Consider the following 22012-nt stretch of genomic DNA (forward strand, 5'->3'; position numbering starts at 1 on the left):
ATTATATGTCATTGTGTATGCAGTCCATAGTTTTAATTCAGCCATCATGATGCAATGAAGTCAATTCCATACATGGGTGATTTTGAATAGTACTGTGATAAAAAGAAACATGTAGATATGTTTTGCTATGCTGCTTTCATGTCCCTTAGGCATATACTCAGAAATAAGGTAGATCATAAATTATGCCTATTTTTAAAAACATTTTCCAGGGCATGCTCACCATCAGCATATATATATATATATATAATATATATATATTCTTTTATACATCCTCACCATTAGTGCCATTTGTCAAAGAGTTTGTCATTCCCCATTGGATATCGTTATTGTCAACAATAAATAAAGTATAGAGATTTAGATTTATTTGTGTAATCTCTGCTTTATTCCTGTGGTCTATGTTTCTATGCAAGTAGGATGGCCGTTTGGTTCTTATCACTCTATAGTATGGTCTAGAAATCAGTGATTAATAAAGTCTGAAGCTTTGTTTTGTTTATTGAAGACTTTTTTAGATTACCTGAGGTTATTTGTAATTTCTGATGGACTTCTGAATGTGGGTTTTTTTTTAAAAGTTCTGTAAACAAAAGCACCAGTTATTTGATGGACATTGAAGTGTTTTGTAAGTTGCTTTAGGTAAAATGAATATTTTCAACAATATTCATTCTCTGATTGCACATTCACAAGCAAGATAGATCTGTGTGTGTGTGTTTGAGAAAGAGAGACAGCGAGAGCAAGAGAGAGAGCAAGAGAGAGCAAGCAAGAGAGAGAAAGAGAGAGAGAGAGAGAGAGGAGAGGGAGGGGGAAGGAGAGAGTATGTTTGTTTCTTTTTCCATTTCTTTCAGCAGTGGTTATTCACCTCCTTTGTCAAACTTTATACTTAAATTAAAAAATTACTTTTGCAGCTTGTGTGCATGGATTTCTTTTTCAAAAATTTGTTAGTATGCTTACAATATTGACTAAATCTTAAATCTTCACTGGATTGGTTAGTGGGTTCTGGTAATCTTTGGGTTCAATCTTTGGGCAGATAGATGATAAAAAGCTCCCTAACCCGCCATTCTACTTCCTTCTTGTGACTAATTACTTTGGCTAAAATTCCAGGACTAAGTTGAATGAGAAAGGTTAGAGTGAATATCTTCTAGATTATCTTCTTGATGTGAGAGAAAATACTTTCAGCATTATCACCTTGAGAATGGTAATGCTGGGTTTGTTATATACAGTATTTATAAAGAACTGTACAATTCCTTTGTACTTTCACTTTCAATGTGTAGGGGAATAATTAGGAAAAAATTTGTATTCTATGAGACATTAATTTTTTCTTATTACCAATACATTTTTTAGCATTCTGAAAATTGGACAGTAGGAAATACAGATTTGGACTGTTTGCAACAATCATAAGATTGGTGGGCTGGGGATATAGCCTAGTGGCAAGAGTGCCTGCCTCGGATACACGAGGCCCTAGGTTCGATTCCCCAGCACCACATATACAGAAAACGGCCAGAAGCGGCGCTGTGGCTCACGTGGCAGAGTGCTAGCCTTGAGCGGGAAGAAGCCAGGGACAGTGCTCAGGCCCTGAGTCCAAGGCCCAGGACTGGCCAAAAAAAAAAAAAAAAGATTGAATGGCTAAAAGGGAGCACCAACTTAGTGGTCCTTTTCGATTAAGAGAAGGTTAGTAGCAGAGTATGTCAGTTACATGAAAGGTAGCAAAACATACCAGAAGCAATTGACCCTACTGTGTGTGTTCTGAATGAAAGGTGGGTCACAAGGCGAAAAGTAAGTACATGGCCTTTGCTGTAGAGTGATTTTGAGAAGTTGAAAGAAAAAGCAAATATGATGATTTGGGAATCATGCCATATAGTGCTTTAAGGTGTTAGGAAAAGCACTTCATTAAGCATCAGCAGGCTGAAGCCAGCAGAGGCAGAATTGTATCTTCATTTTCACATCTCAGTGTTATTGAGAAGAAGCTGAAAGCAGCTTGTCTTCAGACATTTTGGGCTTCTAGGCATCTAAAAGGTCAAGAAGGCCAAGGATGTTAAAAACCAAAAGGTGATAAATCAAGAAACTGCTGCTATTAACACTGAAAATATCTCACCATGGGCCCAACACTCATGGTTGCCCTAAAAACACCTCACAATGGCCAAGCTTCCTATTATCATTTTTTTTCCTTTTAAAACTATTATGGACAAGTAAATAATTAGTGTTTCGTCTGCATTTTTGAAACCATTTTGTAAGTTGCATTTTTCTAGACCACATGATACTAATAACAATGTTTCTGTCATCTGAACAATAACAGAGTTCCTAGGTATAAAATCTGTTGCACACTATTGCCAATGCTTGAAGTGGGATCCATTTCTTTCCTGACCTCAATATGATCAAAAATTGAAGTAATCTGATGCAAGTATAATTTAATTCCCATTCTATATTTTACTCCACATTATAATTTTATAAGCAAATGAATTTGGCACATGTATCACATTAATAATCTTTCTAGAAAAGATGTACTTTCATTTGGCCATCCTCCCACTGAAAGAGCAGCCATAAATATCTGATGAATGAAAGCGACAGAGACCAGGCACCACACAATTGGGCTAAGTATCTGAAAGTCTGAGGGAAGATACGATTATTGTGGTAGCTTAACAGATGAGAAGGAGCCCAGATGCTCAATGTCATATTTTTAGCATTTTTTAACGTAAAATCCCCATGCGTGGGAAGATGAGGAATATGAATCAAGAAGAATAAAGCTGTTACCTATGGAAACTGCTATGTAGGTCATCTTCCTATGTGCCTCTTATTATTGCTTCCTTGAGGTCGAGCCTTTGCACAAAGAGAAAGGCAAAGAAATCCTCTCGTGATGTCCTGTGTTGTGTGAGAGTGGTGATGAAGTGTAGTTGCATGAACGGTACCCTGGACAGGTCTAGTTTGTATTCCCTTTTGTGAATTCTCAGTAAATAGGAAAGACTACCATATCATTATAGACGACATGGGGTTTGAATAAGAGTGCCCACCTGGCCCAAGACATTCGATGTTTCTACCATATGAGAAGGTCCTTGGGCTCAGGAAAAGTCTCTAAGGTAAGCATGAGTGAGACCACCAACGTCACCACATTAAGATAGAAACTGGAACACCTCTTAAAGTGGAATGCAGTCATAATAGAAATGGCTTGGAGAATGGTTTTAAAGAGAATGACCAATGGAATTCTATAAGGATAGAATTCTATGCCAAGTGTGGGGGCTTTCCTTTCTTCCCCTTCCAAGCAAAATATCTGGGTCATACTCAATAGATGTATCAATTAGTCCTTTTATGTTATTTTTTACTTTTCTTTTTTATCTTTATTCCTTTCTTTTTTTTTTCTTTTTAAGTTTTAAGCCTACAGTACCCGGTATTCCCAGGTGGTGTCCCATTCAAGTACTAACCAGTCCTGACCCTGCTTAGTTTCCGAGATCAGACAAGATCTCACGCATTCAGGGTGGTATGGCCGTAGACTCAATTAGTCCTTTTAGAAAAAGATTACTATTGGGTTTTGAAAGTTTGCTTGGGCTGGGGAAATAGCTAGGTGGTAGATTGTTTACCTTGTATAAATGAGGGTGTAAGCCTATCCCAAGTTCAATAGAATTTTTTTTTGCTTGTGTGAATTAACAACTTTACCAAAAATGTTAAAACTGGAATTTAAAATTCATTTGAATACAAGTTGAAGCAAAGTAGTATTAACTTGAGCCCGAGATAGAAACCATAGAAGTTTGTTGATCAATCAAATTTCTGTTTTCCTATTAACGATGATATATTTAACAGTCAAATCAAATATGACCATAAATATATTGCATTTACAATAACACATTTATAGTATTGTAGCCAATGGTATAAATATATTATTTATGTGGGAAGAATAAGACAATTCATTTAAAATAAAAATAAATGAACAAGAAAAGATGTATTTTTAGACAGAAATGTAGTTGGAAAAAAATGACCACTTACCTTGCTTTCATAACAAACTTAAAAAGAAAACTTTCTGTTCAGTGTTTCAACTTATTTTACTTGTCAATGGTTCTAATCTTTGATATATTTAAACCCTCTTCTGATATGCAATTATACAATTTGTGGATATAACCCTCCTGATTATACAATGGCCACTCCCAATAACATCTGATGGAACATACTTTGTGAAACATAATTATAGTGCTTGTCTATTTTTCACTATTTGTTTTGAGAGAATTTATGCTTAGATGGATGTGCAAATAATCACTCTGAATGTACTAAACTTTAGAATTTACTTATTGAATAAGTGAAGCTAAATTACACAATATTTATCTGAAATTGAAATTCAGTAAAGGGGTTGTTTTTACTCCCAAGGTTCTGGAGAAGGAATTAATATAGGAACATGAAACTACCTCTACCTGTAAAATAATGTGGATATATGTAGGCAAAAACATAAGTGCTTTGGCTGGGAATATGGCCTAGTGGCTAGAGAGCTTGCCTCGTATACATGAAGCCCTGGGTTCGATTCCCCAGCACCACATATATAGAAAACGGCCAGATGTGGCGCTGTGGCTCAAGTGGCCTTGAGCAAACAAGACAGGGACCAGGACTGGCAAAAAAAAAAAAAAAAAAAAAATCAAACATTAATAATAAAAAAAAAGAAATGCTTTATTTCCAACTTGTTCTGAATTGTACTGTAGCTAATGTACCAAAAACTTTGTAGTCCATTTTAGAAAGACAATGATAAAGATGGTAGAAGCTCAGTCTTCTATTAAAGTAATGATTTTTCAAAAATATTTAAGGACAAGATCCAGACACAGGAAAGTGTGTGTGTATAAGCAAGAAATGGCAATGAATGTGAATAAAAGCACTTTCAAAAATAGATTTTAAGTGGCAAGAGTGCCTGCCTCGGATACACGAGGCCCTAGGTTCTATTCCCCAGCACCACATATACAGAAAACGGCCAGAAGCGGCGCTGTGGCTCAAGTGGCAGAGTGCTAGCCTTGAGTGGGAAGAAGCCAGGGACAGTGCTCAGGCCCTGAGTCCAAGGCCCAGGACTGGCCAAAAAAAAAAAAAAAAAAAAAAAAAAATTGATTTTAAAGAAAAACGTGGCCCCTTACCTCATATGGATACCACTAAAATTATTTACTTATCTTAAAATTCAAAGATCATAATGATAGGTAATAAAAGAAGTATTCTGATTGCTTTTGCATTTTAAAATTTATTACTCATTACTTGGTTGTCTTTTCCACACTTTCTCTGAATTAATTAGGAAACACAACAACAGACTAAGAGAAACTTAAGCTAAGGAAAACTGATCTACCTATAGTCTGAAATGCGTTTCTGTGATTATATACTACACAATGTCTCATGGAAGGCTAATATTTATTGATTTATTTAGCTTTTGTTTCTGAAAGCTGGGAGCAAACCTTTGTCTATCAGGATATACAAGGGTCAAGGGGTTGGTCAGAGATAGAGAGAGATATTTAACTGTTCAATAATGACATGTCAGTTTCATTTCACAAGAGATATATTACAAGGGATTATTTATAACATTCCAGAGCGTTTACCCTTTCATCTTCTAATTACTCTAGAAACAATTTATTTGCTGTCATGCATGTCAAGTCTGACTTCTATAACTTCCATCTTGTTCCGGGATGTAGTAGGAAAGGGAAAGATGAATACAGAAAGACAGCCTGAATTTAATGCTCCCATTAAGTTAGTGTGGAGATCATACGGGAAAAAAATCATATTTAGTGAAGAACTAAGGTTGTGTGTGCATTTGTGAATGTGTGTGAATGTAACTGTGTGTACATATACATGGATACATCTGTGATAGTGGATGGGAACTGTGATAGGTGGATGGGAACTGAGGGTCTGTTATGGACAATTCCTCAGGTATCAAAGCTGAGAAAACAACAGGAGTGACAATGCTTTCTTTCTACTTTTACTTTTGAAATAGGAAAGAATCACTAAATTAGCAATACTTCGCCTTCCCAGGAGTGAATGGAGACCAATGATTTCTACTGAAAATCAAAAATCAAAAATACTCTCACACAATTTGGCCTTTGTCTTTCCCACGTAATCCAATAGAAACAATCAGCTCAGAACCAAATAGTAAACACTATGGAAGCTCTTTTATTCCTATGGCCCTTAATTTTTATTCACTAGAGAAGAACAAATTTTTTTCAAATGTTATCTCAAAGATAATTCATATCTAGTTTTCTTGACTATTTCAAAACTTTTCAGCAGACATTTTCTGAATGCTTTCCCATAGTGTTCATTTATTTCAAGAAATTTACTGAATTGATCTGAAGTGTAACCTCCATTTCTCTGGTCAAACATTGTAATAAACACATGTCTAGGAGTTATATTTTACAGGCTTACCACCACTGTAAAATTTCCTTTGATTAGTTATACATGGTATTTATAGTCCTTTAATATGTCCCTATCATTTCAAACTGGGATAGTGGGTTCAAAAGTTTGCAGAGTTCACAAGAGAAAAGCAAATTTTTAACTTCATTTTTACCTCCATTGGTCTGTCTTAAATTGTGCTCGTGAAAAAATGTCGAAGGTTAAAAGATAGGAGGAAAGTCACACTAATTGACTAATGAAGTCACATCTGAAACATGCTTTGGAGCAAAGATATACTAACATTAGCTTTAGAACTATTTATAAAATTATTTATTTAAAAAGAATCATATTCTTTAAGTTACACAATTACAAAACTCTATATATAATATATGTACACACACATAGACTTATTTTCCCCTTTTTTCAAGTTTGAAACAGGTGATGGATGAACTATATGCAAACATTGATGAGAGATATAAAACTTTGTGACTCTAAGACTATATTCATATCAAAATCTTAAATGCTACTAAAAGAACTACATATAGGGTCTTCTTATACTTTATACATCCATGTATAAATAAAGTAAGGATATCCATGAAGAAATAAATACAAAAATTATTTGAAGTGAAAATTAAAATATTGTGGTTACCATTCCACAATAACAAACTTCTTTAATCTGCACCTTTAAATAGATGTTTTATACATTTTGTCTTAGATGGATGAAAAAATGACCCAATATTTGGGTTGTGGAGTTTTTGCGAAGAACAAATTAACAACTAGTGGAAGGAAAAGGCAGTTGCTTGAGATCTACAATATAAACAGGCATAAATGGCATTTAAAAAAGTGTTCCTATCACCCCTCATACAATGTTTGTGCTGTACTTCTCCTTAACCTGTAAGTACTCTAATTCCTCCCAGTAGGAAAAAATGTTCAAATCAATATACATCCCTCTCTATTCAACATGCATGCATGGATAACCATATAAAAATCCTATTATTAAAAGGCTGGGCATGGTAGACTATGTTGTAATTCCAGTTACTCAGAAGGAAAAGCTGGAAAGATTGCAGTTAGTCATCAAAATGTTAGCAGGACTTACATGTATGTGGGAGACCTTATCTACCCAGGGAACACTGCCTGAGGCTAACCTCTGGAAAAATCCCACGACTCTCCTGAAGTACTAAAACAGATAATCAACCTGATTCTAATCTCCAATACAGGATGCGATGGGGTTTGCCAAAACAGTTGCTGTTTCATTTCAGAAAGCTAGACTTAGTGAGGAAATGCATTCTTTTGCTCCCCTCAATGCTAAAATATAATATGATGCTAACCTGAAAGTGGGTCTGATGTTGGAGATGGAGCTGCACCTAAGCCTTGAAGGCAAGAAAAATTACAACTGATGTAAGCTTGGAAGACTTTGACATGGTGTCTCAGTGGAAAGTGGCCACAAGAGATGGCACTAGACAGAGAGAGACCTGACATGGACTCAGAAGCCCAAGTAATGAGCAGATCCTACAGCAAATGGTGTAGTTGTCAGAGTCCTTAACTTCCCCATCTAGGAGAAAGCCCCAGTGCCTGAGCATCATGTCAGAAGCTGACCTCCACATTTGTAGCTGATACAGTATTAGTTTACAGGATGTGCCTCCTCAGCCAGTGAATTGCCTCAACTTACTTTCCCCTGGATCACAGACCTCCCAAGTCATATGATTGTTATGATTCCTCTCTCTAACAGGAAAGGGAACTGCTGGGTGGGCTGGGTCTGAAAACATTAAGGCTCACTTCTGGTAACTGCATCCCAGCTTGGATTTACTGCTGTCTTCCTAAGTCCAACCCTTCAAAACCATATGACTTTCCTAGCCTTATCCTCATAGGGAAGTGATCTTCCAAATAAGGTTCATAAAGTACCTCTGCCCACCACTGGTGGTGCATCACTCAGTACTACATTTGATCCTCTCACTCTGTTGCATTCAGTAGTGAACCTTAGGCTTGAACATTTTCTGAATCTGGGCATGTAAATTCAGGGAGATGTGGATCAACTGAGGACCACTCTGTCCTGTATACTATAAAACTTGCATCCAGCAATGTTTCCCGATACACAAACAAGTGAGATATCTATAGTGAAAACAAGCTGCAAGCAGACATTTGATATTTCTTTTTTTAAAATGTAATTAATTTATCGTCAAAGTAATGTACAGAGAGGTAACAGTTTTGTATGTAAGGCAGTGAGTACATTTTATCAAACTTGTTACCTCCTCCTTCATTTTTCTCTCACCTTCCCCTCTCCCTAGATCCCTCCCTACCATCCCTGAGTTGTACAGTTGGTTTACAGCATATTGTCTTATAAGTATTGTTGCATTGGTTTGTCTTTTATCCTCTGTCTCTCCATTTTAGTGTGTGGTGTTCCCCAGTTCCAATAAACGTACATACAATACCCTGGAGACTTCAGCAAGTTTTCTCTAATGGCTAGAAGTGATGAAAATTGGGCCTAGTGCCTCAAACATGTGGGTGAATACTTGGCTAGTAAGCCAACACTAAGTTTTGTGGAAAGTGAAAGAACTTAAATTTGCTGACTCATTCACTTTCTTGTTGAACATTGGGACCATTTCAACCAAAAGATTGTATGTGATTAAAGCTTCAAATCAGTGACATAGCCTCAGATGTACAAGTTATAGAACACAAAGGCAAGAATATGAAAATGTAAGCAAACATAGCATCTATGAAAGTCAACAACTCCTCAGTAGCAAATATTACTAGCTGTAAACCAAGTGAAATCTAAGGCAAAACATTTAAAAATAAAAATGATCGGTGAAGAGGACAAGAATTAACTCCTGAATCATTTCCAAGAAAAGCCAAGTAAAGAACTGAGTTGGGCACCAGTAGCTCATGCCTGTAATCTTAGCTAATCAGGAGACTGTGATATGAGGATCATGGCCCAAAGCCAAACAGAAGTCCATGAGACTCATCTCCAATTAACCACCAAAAAACTGGAAGTGGAGCCATGGCCTAAGTGGTAGAGCACTAGCCTTGAACTAAAGAGCTAAGGGACAGAGCCCAAGCCTAGAGTTCAAGCCCAATGACTGACAAAAAAGAGAACTAACTCAAATAATAAAGTTAATGAAAATCATAAAATAACTTTCAATAAAGGTATAGATTTGAAACAGGAAACTAGGGGCTGGCACTTATAACCATAGCTCCTCAAGAGATTGACAGAATATAAACGGACAGAAAACTTTCAAAATCTTGAGAAATTCATGGTCATTCAGAAAGAGAAGACATTTGTGATTCCAAACAGACAAGAACAAACAAATCCTCCCCATGTCATAGATTAAACACGAGGCATATCTAAGAAAAGAATATTGAAAGCTACAAGGTAGAAGTGACAAGGTACCTGTGTAGATAATCAAACCAGAATGACAGCAGATTTCTTAACAGAAATACTCAAAGAGAGGAAGTTATGGAAAGACGTATTTTGAGTGTGTAGGAAAATACCCTTAAGCCCAAGGAGTCACATGAAATTCTCCCTCTTTCTTATTTGGATCACAGGAACAATATAGGGAAATGAATACACTCACATCTGTGACTAACAGCAAGTATGATCATGCTAAAAGCCAAAGAGTAGAAAGAAAAAGAGTGATAGTTGTTAGATGGTACCATGAAGAACTAGAACTGGATTTACCACTCTGACTCCTTACACAGGTCGATACCTAAGTTCAAGACAAATAAAAGTCACATTCCTCAGGGAAACAGCCTACCAGTTTGAATGATAATAATACACATGATTGATTGAATGATTAAACATCAAAATAATTATTTTTTAATTAATTAATTTACTTATTTATTGTCAAAGTCATGTACAGAAAGGTTACAGTTTCATACTTAAGGCAGTGAGTACATTTCCTATCAAACTTGTTATCTCCTCCCTCATTTTTTTCCCACCTTCACATCTCCCCTCCCCCCTCAGTTGGACAGTTGGTTTACAGCATATGGTTTTGTAAGTATTGCTGTTGCATTGCTTCATTTTTTATCCTTTGTCTCTACATTTTGTGTGTGTGTGTTTGGATTTCTTTTGGTTTTGTTTTGTTTTGTTTTCTTTTGCTAGACCTGGGGCTTGAACTCAGGGCCTGAGCACTGTCACTGGTTTCTTTTTGCTCAAGGCTAGCACTCTACCTCTTGAGCACAGCGCCACTTCTGGCTTTTTCTGTTTATGTGGTGCTGAGGAATGGAACCCAGGGCTTCGTGCCTGCTAGGCAATCACTTTACCACTAAGCCAAATTCCCAGCCCACTGTGTCTCCATTTTGATGTTACTCTTCCCTTCCTTAGTTCCAATAAATGTATATACAATACCCAAGATACCAAAATTAGTTACAGCATCACAAAGAATTCTCTATGAAGGTATCCGGTCCTTTCTTTAGGTCACTGAAGTAAATTGTTAAAATCTGACTGTGAATAGCAAAACTCATTCATACACTTAGAAATTTCTATCTCCTTATTTGGGAAAAGTGTTTACAAATATGAGAAGAAATTGATACATTATCTGTTAGAATATTGAGATAAATTCAAGAATTAAAAAATTTTAAGATTTCCCTTGAGCTTGAGAAAACGATATGATTCTAGTACTGCTTAGTTCCAATTAACATGGCTAAATTGTTGGCTTTTCCCTTAAATTACAAACTATTAAATGGGAGGTAATAACTTTCTGTTTCAAATTCTGATCATTTGAAAGATGTCTATGGGCTTTTTTATTTTTTTTTGAGTGTGTTACACTTGTTCATTTTTAGCAAGAGGAAATAGCTACCCATCTGTCAATAACTGAGTATCCTAAATACACTCGATAGACAGGATAATTCAGGAAGCCACAGAAGAGCCACTTCACATTCATTTTTGGAAAATATGACCCAACTGATTTTTGAGTAAAATTTTCTTGTCAAGTAGTTAATACATTCCTGTATTTAAGTTTAAGGAGTCTCAGCACTGACATGCTAAAGTGCTTAAGATTAAAACGAAGAAATTTATCTTCTGACCTATTTTAGTCTGTGTCTCAGTTTGTACATGGTAAATTGTACATTTTATCAGTGTTTAAGTTATGCTCTCCTATGCCTTACAATCACCTTTCCTGAGCGCATTGTTTCTATAATACATAGTATTATTTTATATTAGATGATGAATGTCTATACCTACTAAATATTAAAAAGGCAAGTGTGATCCCTTTGAAAGACAACTCTTATATTTTATCAATAATTGATCTAAATTACATATACTCAAATAATGTACATAAAAGCGTTAAGTAAAGATTACATTTCAACACTTAATTTCATAACGATTGCTTATTTTGCTGAATAAACAATTTTATGCTAGAAACAATCACCTTTCTGTATTCACGTTATATTTACTCAAGAGAAGTTGAATACATACTATTGACTACTTGAAAATTGAAGATTGTGGATCCACAACTCAAAACACATCCTCTGAGGATATAATTAAATTAAATGGTCCATAATTGTGACTTCCCTTCACAAGGGCACTTATGAGAAGAAATTCTTTCTCACATCAGAGAAAATTATTTTAATGATCATGGCCTAATAGAAAAAAAATCTATTAAAAAGTTAGAAATATTTTAATCCATTGGTGATTGAACACTAAAGCAAAAAACAAACTTCTTTCTACAGAATCTTTAAGTCCTTATCCTCATGAGTTCTTTAAATAAAAAAAAACATGAGCAGAAGTATGAGACTTTGGGTCAGATCAATAGCTGAATTAATTCAATATATTCTGACACAGTCATATATTTCAAGATGACAGGGTTGTCACCTAAAATGACAGCATACAGGACTCACAGAGTTAAAAAAAATTCTAAATTTCATATGATCATTATCTCCAATCCCCAAATTTGTCCAACTGTTGGGATTAACACTTTACTTCAATAATTCACAGAAACAACATAACCTCTCAGTGACCCACTTTGGCACACCGTTTGAGTTCATTCCCAAACTTTCACCTTTCTGTCTTAGCACTTCATCTACCCTTTCAAGGAGGAGAAAGTCTCCAATTTAGACTCTCACTTCTCAGCTGGTGTCAGCCACAAAATAATTGCTTAATTCATAATGTCTCATGATATCCTTTGATAAATGAGTGTATGATAAATGAATGTATATCACCCATTTCTAAAGGGTACCTCTGAGAATGTGATTTTATACATACAACAAGACTCTGGCTTCCAAATGACAAAGCCTTTTCATACCTACTTCATAAAACATAACCAATCATCAGAGTCAACTTTTCAGAACTCTGGAAGTTATTCCAGGTTACCAATTTAGAAATGTGTCTTTAAGTAAAGTGAATTGCTCAAAGTCAGTAAACTTAATGACATTTGTGTTTGCTCTATTTCCATCCTTGTCTTGCAGGCTTAATGCCAGCTATAAAAATGAACAGCTCTAAAATTACAATGCAAGGAACCAGCTTAATAGTTACATGGGGTGAATGGAATGGATGGGATCTCCATCTTTGAAACTCCATCTTCAGAGCTCAGTATTCAGAGTTTTGTCATTACTGGATCCTCAAAATCCTACTCACAGACTCTTTTCTTACTTGAGCTGACTCAGATCACACTCAATCCAAGTAGCCTTTCAGCTCCAGGATATTTTTTTTTTCTTTAATAATGCTTTGATATTTTAGCTAGCTACAATGATGATAATGTTTAGAGTAAACAAGCAATTACAATAAATTTCTAAATTCTGGAGAATGAGAAGTGACATATCTTTATGGAGCTATGAAAACCCCCCGCTTGTTTCTAAGAACCCAGAAGAGCATACACACACACAGGGCTAGATACATGTCCAGAAAAACTAAGAAGACCACAGTTTCGCATTGTTGGCTGACAGTGAATCTCCATGAGACTTTCTTAAGTGCTTTAGGAATGCTAACATTGTGCCACCTAAGCACACAGAGATGCTTGGCCAATAGTGAATATTCTATAGTTATAGGCCATTAAAGAAAATTTCTCCAAACACACAGATTAGGATTGTTACGCAAGCTTATTGACATTCCATTTGTAACAGCTAAGTTGTGGAAGCAACCCAACAATGAATGAATGGGTACATGATGGAATATTATGCAGCCATTAAATAATAATAAAATTTAGCCATTTGTACAAAAATAGATGGAGCTGGATATCATAGTGTTAAACAAGATAAAGCGAGTTCATAAAGCAATTCTGATCCAAGTGCTTGTGGCTCACACCTGTAATCCTAGCTACACAGGAAGCCGAGATCTGAGTACCTCAGTTTGAAGCCCACTGGGGCAGAAAATTTCATGAGAATCTTATCTCCAATTAGAAATTCTGGATGTAGATCTGTGAGTCAAGTGGTAGAGTGATAGCCCTGAACAAAAGCAGAGACTGTGGCCATGCCCTGAGTTCAAGACTATGAGTCTCTCTCTGTCTTTCACTGTCTCTATCTCTCTTGTCTCTATCTCTCTGTCTCTCTGTCTCTGTCTCTCTGTCTCTGTCTCTGTCTCTCTCTCTCTCTCTCTCTCTCTCTCTCTCTCACACACACACACACACACAGAATTCTGCATGCTTTCACTCATTTGTGGAACCCAGAAGACAAAGATGATGTTGATGATAATGTGAAGATGATGATAATGAAGAAGATGATGATGATGATAGGACATGAATTTAAATGGGGTTTGTCAGGGCAGAGAAAGTATGGGGGATGGAATAAAATATACAAACTGGTTAAGAGGTGGTGAAGAGGTGAAGTTATATATTTATATATGAAGACAACATACTCCAAGTACACTTTGAAAAAGGGGAAAAAAGAAGGGTATATATAGGAATATAATGGAGGTACTGACCATGTTCAATGCACTCTGTGTGAATCTGTGGGTTTATTACAACTAACACCCCTCAAATTATTAATGTATGGTAATCAAAAATAAAATTAAATAGCTAATATCCTAAAACAATACTATAGGATGCTGTTTTTCAAAAGTGATTTTTTTACGTCAGTTAAGTTCACAGCTATCTGCAGCAATTCATTATATGCAATTTCTCATTTTTTTAAATCAAACTTTTTTATACCTTCATACCCTTTTCTTCACTTAAATTCACCATTGAAAATTCATGCCTGTTTCATTTTCAGAGGAAAAAGCAACTGTACATTACTGTATATTACATAGATGTTTTCCAAATAACACTATCTGCTGGGAATATGGCCTAGTGGCAAGAGTGCCTCCTATACATGAAGCCCTGGGTTCGATTCCCCAGCACCACATATATAGAAAACGGCCAGAAGTGGCGTTGTGGCTCAAGTGGTAAAGTGCTATCCTTGAGCAAAAAGAAGCCAGGGACAGTGCTCAGGCCCAGAGTCCAAGCCCAGGACTGGCAAAAAAAAAAAAAATAATAATAGTAATAATGATAATAACACTATCTTATACCTTGCAAATGTTCAAGTTCTTTCCTTGTGGAGGCTTCTGGAGAAAATGTCTTCCTTCTAGAGTTTTAAGTTAATTCTCCCACTGAGTGGAGGAAGCCATTCCTTATCATTTTTGAAAGGGTCTTTTCACCATCAATTGTAACATTACTAATGAAAGTAGTGGTCATAATAAATGATGATACATTTTATTATTTTTCAGCCTCCAGAGGAAAACAGATTTTTATTCTGAATCATAATCCAGGCATTGCCTTTCCTTTTTCTTATTTACATTCACAGGTGAGACCTTAGAGAAAAGAGCTACTTTCCATCATCAATTTTGTTCTTGGTTCTCTTGAATCTTAGCCCAGCTTGGGCAGCCTCTGTTGTTGGAATAAGAAATTGAATAAAGACTTGTTGTGGAGTGCTCAATAGAGGACAAGCTAATCTGTGACAGCTCTATGGTATTTGATATGGTAAAGTAGGCCTCTTAAATCCCAGTAACTCTGCTTTTCAGTTAATAATTCCTCTTGGGTTTTCTATTTTTTAATCCCCTATTTGTATCACTGTTTTCTCTGCCTATTTTTTTAAAATGATATTTTTCTGCATTTTTCTCTGTGTCCTCTTACTCTGTGATCTTTCCTATGCAAGAACAATGCTGTATATTTGTGAATTCTGAGTCTGTAGAGACTAACTGGACCTTTAGTGAAACTTCACCAGTTCAGCTTGTAAATTATGCCTTCTGGACATCCCACCGGCACAAAAAAAACATCACTGATTGAAAGTTTCTGGAGAGTGCATATACATTTCAGTTTGGCACTGGAAAGTTACCTAATATATGAAAGTTGTTGATTTAGGTTTATTTTTACCTATCAAATCACATATTCTTAACTGTTGCATCATATGCCAGAGGCACAAATATAGCTTCTCAAGACATTCTCCAAGGTGGGAAATAGTTATTAAACCTTCAAAGGCAAATTTTAACCAACAGGCTTTTTGGATCACATCATTTTATTTCCTAGGAGCAAGGGCATATTCTGAGGCTATAATTACTAATTCTAAATATCCCTGCTATAAATGACTTGGGGTAGTGTGCATAAATTAATTTGATGTTACAAACTGCAAGTCATCCATGTTTAAACACTTTTATCCTAATTGCAGAAAATTAAATTTAAATTCATTTCCTCCAGTTTGTTGGCATCCTAATTAAGAGATAGCAGAAAGAGCTCTGGAAAGGGTGAATGCATGCATAAAAACACATTGGGAACCCACTGTGGACCTAGTGAGTCCTTGCTAACCAACAAAATCTGTGTGTAGACACTTAGGAGCTCAACCAGGTTCCTGTAAACAAGCTAGCTAATTATATCCCCAAGGAGTGGGGGTTGCCAAGCCCTGTATTTGTCACCTTTCATTGAAAACTAAAACAAAATCTCATTTTGCAAGTGAGCAGCTTATTGGTAACTTTGCATATTAAGTTGTATAAATTTCCTATCAGCCAAAAAAAAAAAAAAAAAAAAGAAAAGAAAAGAAAAGCGATGTGAAAAAGTAGAAGAAAATTTAAAGGGAGGAAAGTGATTACTGTGGTAAGATTCTACTTAGATGATTTAATTTTCTTGGTATTTATTAGCCAGCATTTCATAAGTTTAATATTTGATGCTCTAATAAGACAGTTTATATTCCTTTCATTGAATAAGATTGAATTAAAGATTGCATGAGATTTAAGGAATAATATTATTACTGTTACAATTATTAGTGTTATCATCATCATCATCATGATCATCATCATCAGATTAGTATTAAGCACAAAGAATTTAACTTGCCACGCCATTAAAAATAAATGTATCTTGGCAGTAGCTTAATTAAAAGATAAATACACACACAATGTGCTGAATACACATGTATTGTGCTAGTATACTCAAAGCTACCTAGTAATAACTATGAGTTTTGAAATCTAAAAGTAACACAAGTCACTGAGGTGTAAGATTAATCTTATTTGTGTCTCAAAAGTTAATAAGCAATGATAATAAGAATCTCCTAAGAATATACCTTGCCTACGTTTGGAGAATACGTGTTTATAGTTTCATGTCCATCTGACTTTTAATTATAGTTCCAAACCTGTGGTTTTGCCTTTCTTATCTTCCAATCACAGTGCTCCAAATACTTGTCACAGTCAATTTCAAATGACTTTTTTTTTTTTTGCAAAATAAGATAATACAGCAAATACCAGTCTGCTCCATAGTTCCATGAAATATGGTCTCCTTACAGGCATTTTACCACATGATGGTTTTCTTCTTCAAAGTCAATGTTAAGTGTCTACCATGTCAAACAGAGCCTCAATCTTTGCTACAGGATCTCACCCTGATCAATTCAGATCTGTAGCTGTTAATTTCCATTTTGATTAACTTCAAATAAACCAAATTAGTATCTACCTGAATATTCCCTTCACTTTGACCTCCTATTACTTAAAAGCTAACCATAAGTTCTGCTTTATTTCACAGAGGGATGTGTAGAAGGACAGAACTTGCTGTGGGTAGGGTGATCACTTTCGGTTGAGTCTAACCCAATGGGAGAGCAGTGTAATTCAGATTACCTAGTCAATTTTTGACCAACTTATGCACTTACATTTTTACTGACTTGTAAAATAACTGTAGTTTCATTTTTATCAAGCCATCGTATAAAAAATATGTTCAGGCATAGAATAGAACACAAAGTAGAAATAAATATGCAGAAATAAATTATAGAAACAAATCTGCAATTAAGAGTCAGATTCTTGAATAAAGTGGGATTTGAGAGGTGTGAAAGTATTGTGCAGCAAGAATAAGGAGCATTTCCGGGAATAGAATTTCATGAGCAACGACCAAGAAACATTGATGATCCTCGTAAGTCAAACCAAGAGGTGACAGGATTGTCTTAGCATTAACTTCTACGTAAATAGAGGCAGAATCATTTGTAGGCAATTTGAAAGCAATCTAGGACGGGTGATAAGAACTCAATGAAAGTGATTAAAAAGATTTTTGAGTGGTGACATAACAGTACTTTTAATAATATTAATTTCCAAGCACTGGTATCTTAATCCTAGCTACTAAGGAGGCTGAGATCTGAGCATCAGGGTTTGAAGCCAGTTCAGGACTCTTATCTTTAATTAAACACTAAAAATACAGGATGTAGAACTGTGGATCATGTGGTAGAGTGCTGATCTTGAGCCAACAAGCTCATGGACTGAGCACAGACCCCAAGTTTAAGTCCTGGGATGGTGCAGTTAAGAAAAAAGTATTGATACTCTGGTTAAAATAATGAGACTTGTCAAGGGATGTGATAATTGGTGTAAAGAGAATATTTATTTTAGGAAAACTTGGGAGCTCAGATAACAACACTCCATAATTGATCAGATGCAGCATCTAACAGAGAGAAGGGGAAGTGAAAATGTTATCCAGCATGTTTCTTAAGGAAGAGCTGAATAGGAATCTGTTATGTTGAAATAATACATAAAGAGGCAATAACAGAGTTTCCTTCTGTGGCTGTAACAACTTGTTACCATTTTAATGGCTTAATATTAGAGCTCTGAAAGATACATATCTAAGACTAGTCTCACTGGTTTGAGTTCAAGCCTTTCTGAGAACTATGAGGAGGTACCTCACATCTCTCCCTCTTCCAACTTAAGGGCTGTGGTAAATTTTGACCCAATTTGGCAATCCAGACAATGTTCCTATGTTGAAGTCCACTGTTTATCAATGGCAATTTCATCCACAATCCTAATTTCCCTTTGCTGATTTAGTATCTCCATATGTTTCAGAAATGAGAAATGGCTGTCACAGATAAGGCAGCTTGATCTGTTCTCCATGATCTTGTCTCAGATGGCCAAAGATACCCATTCATTTCATAGAAAATACTTTAATGCCACTCCAGGTCCCCAAATGGTCTTATCTCATTAAAGTACCAAGTTAAGATATATTTCATCTAAATCTAATCAGTTTAAGAGTCTCAAATTACTTCTAAAACACTAATTAGTGTAAGTTTGAATTAACAGAGATACTTTTGTTCAAACATGGTACACATGAGACGTCAAGGAATTTCCTAAGCCAGAGAGGCAAATTCTTAAGAGAGATTGCATTTCAGCACGTATTTTGTGAGGACATTCAGACCATAGCATCCCATTCACAGTTTTCAGGGATTAGCACAGACATTTTAGGGATAAAGTCAATTAATTATTCTACCTACCACAAAAACTTGAAAAAATATTCAAAAGTTCAATTTAGGACATTGTTGAGTAAGAATTGCATTGAAACTTCCCAATAGATATATCCAGCTGGTAGCTGAATAAACAAGTCTGGATACTTGGCAAGAAAACAGACATGAATTCCAAATTTGTAACTGGGGAGGCAGGATGATACTGGGGGTTGGGGGGACAGGAGTTAGTGGAGTCAGAGTCCTGGACCAATAATGGTTAGCATATGTGAGGCCCTGGGTCTGATTCCCAGCACCACAAATAACCTACAAATGCCTAAATGTGTTAAACCACATGCTGCTGCTCTAATAAGGTCTTTGCCTGTTTCAACATGCAGACTCTAAGTTCAAGAGCTGCAGAGGTGGCATAGTAATTGTAAAACAAGATAGGTTGTAAATCTGAAACTGCCACCGGTAAGTCCAATAACCTTCAGAAGGTCAGCCTTGCTCTCAGTGATGCCTTTTCTCCATATCATGAGCATATGCATGCTCAATGAGTAGCATGCTCAATGTGTAGAGCTGTAGTAATAATAGGATGTATGGGAGATCATATTAAATAGTGAAATCTATCCATAGATTTACAAAATAATAGATTTGGGAAGTTATTATAGAGAATAAAAGAATTGGGAGCAGTTAGAAGTCTCCCATGAAGTGAAAGGAAATGGAGAATTGATATCATTGTCGGGTACATTTATTACAGTATACCCAAGTCATGTTTGTCTCTCAGTATTTCTTCTTAGTCTTTCAATGTATATTATTTGCTTCCAGATTGTCTCATTTCTTCTTCCTATTGTTCATGCATAGAAGATTGTAACAAGTTCTTTTCTCAAATTGCATCAGACATAGATAGCTCTGATTCCCAACTCAGAAAAATCTCATTTTCTAAAAATGGTTGAACCTTGACTTTGATCACATTCATAGTATTTGGTTCAAAAGTCTTGACTTTGTATAAATAACAAAAGCATCTTTGAAAACTTTGTCTATAAATGGGAAGATGGAAAAAAGGGAAAAGCTAAAGGATATAGAACAAAATAAAACATTAAAAGAGACATGGAAATACATATCATTATATATACTATGCCAATATTTTAAAAAAGTGAACAGCACTACCAAGAAAGAATATGAACAAAGAAAATGTGATAAAATAATAGAATTTGAAGCAAACCATTCTGCTGAAAACAAACTAAAAGTGAATTGTAATATTCCTGAAATCATTGTTCATAATATCAGAGTATGGATATCAACAGAAAAGTGACTTTGAAACATGAATGGGGTGTAAACAATACAGAGTTTACTAGATGGATACACTATTGTTTTGAAGAATCAATTTAAGCGCCCTTCCTTGAAGATGATTTAAATACATTTTTGAATAATTTGTTTGCCTAAACTTTCTTACCTATCGGCAAATTCAGGATAATCAACATTAAATTATATTGTTAAGAAATTTGTTAGGATGACAATATGCCATACAACTTCCAAAATTAAATTAAACACCCAGCCTAAAATACATGAATGATTGGTATAATTGCTGATTATACAAAAATTATCTAGTTAGGCTGGGTGCTGGTGACTCATATCTGTAAACCTAGATCAGAACGGCTCTCCTTTGAGGCCAATGGAAGCAAAAAGTTCAAATAACCCCTTCTTAACTAGTATCTGAATATGGTGGTGCATTATCAGCTATGCAATAATCTGAGATCAAGAGGATCACTGCTCCAAACCACGCTGGATTTGAACAAAGAAAATTATGAAGCACCATCTCAGCAACAAATAACTGAGTAAAGAGATTTTTAAAAAAACCTGTTATTGCAACGACAGGGGAAATGTGAACAAGCAATGTACCACCCAAGCTGGCCTAAGCAAAAAGCAAGATCTTATGTCAAAATAACCACAGTAAAAAAGTTGGAGGCATAGATCAATCAGTAAAGCCCCTGCCAAGCAAGCAGAAAGCCTAGGTTCCAAAGCAGTGCTACCAAAATAGATATTAAAAAGATTAGTGAAAGTAGTTTACTGACATTAAAGTGAATCAGAATTCAAATAGTAGCAGTATTCACTAAAGATACTCATTGGTTGGTTTTAAGTTCACCTACTTACACAATTAACTTGGGGATTATGTTCTCTCTCCTTTTGTAATTTATTTTTACAAGACTAACTCACAAAAGCAAAAGTCCCTGCAATGTTTGCAAACAATTTGCAAACAAGACTACACAGTTTTGCATGCAAAACTCAACGCTATTGATTTAGCTGTTTCTTTTGAGTGTGTGACCGTTTTTATCTTTCTTTTTAATTTTCTTTCATATACTTTTTAACTTAATAATTTACAAATGATTCTTGACTACAGAAATAAAAAAGTCCTCTGAGTTTTTATCACCAATTGAGACTTGCCAATTTTATAAATTTTGCAAATTTATTTTGTCATTCCTGTTCAGTCTGCCTATATAATACCTTTTGGATGAAAGCATTCATGGCAAATACAAGTCACTGAGTCCAAACCTAACCCTCAGAAAAGTACTTAAACAACAATAACAAAACCACAACAGCAACAAGTAGAGTAATGTCTGAAGGGCTAGAGCCTCTGCATGGGTCCTCTTTGAACCACTTACCTCTCACTTGTACTCTAACTAAAGAGTTAGATAAAATCTTCAACCTGTCTCATTTACATTACTATCAATTATGATTTTCCTTCTTAATTATTATTCTTTGAGGTTCAGTTTTTAGACATTAGAAATGGAGGGTGAAATGTGTCTCAATCATCTATCAATAGTGGAATATTTTTGCTTCTGAATATTAGATGAATATTAGATGAAGAAAATGTATATTGATCTGGGAAAGTTTTTAATGAAATACCAAGTATTATCTTATTTATTATTTCACCTACTTAGTTACTCCTAATTACAAGAATATCAAGTAGACTGCTATATGTTAACGCTGTTGCATTAGAACATTTTACCTGTTAAATTTGTCTGATAGAATATGAGTCTTTCTACGGCAGATAATAGGTTTCTATTGGTATGGTTTTAAAGGGTTTTCAAATAAAACGTCATCAAATTGGTTAAGAAAG

At 35.4% G+C, this 22012-nt stretch overlaps 1 protein-coding gene and 1 pseudogene across 1 annotated transcript in view; both read right to left on the bottom strand.

Moving 5' to 3' along the window:
• Gpc5 (glypican 5) overlaps positions 1 to 22012 on the bottom strand; it is a 455251-nt gene that overhangs the window by 19422 nt on the left and 413817 nt on the right.
• On the bottom strand, positions 3359 to 3477 carry LOC125349744 (annotated as a pseudogene).

This window comes from Perognathus longimembris, chromosome 3, assembly GCF_023159225.1.
Source record: "Perognathus longimembris pacificus isolate PPM17 chromosome 3, ASM2315922v1, whole genome shotgun sequence".
Taxonomy (NCBI): Eukaryota; Metazoa; Chordata; class Mammalia; order Rodentia; family Heteromyidae; genus Perognathus; species Perognathus longimembris.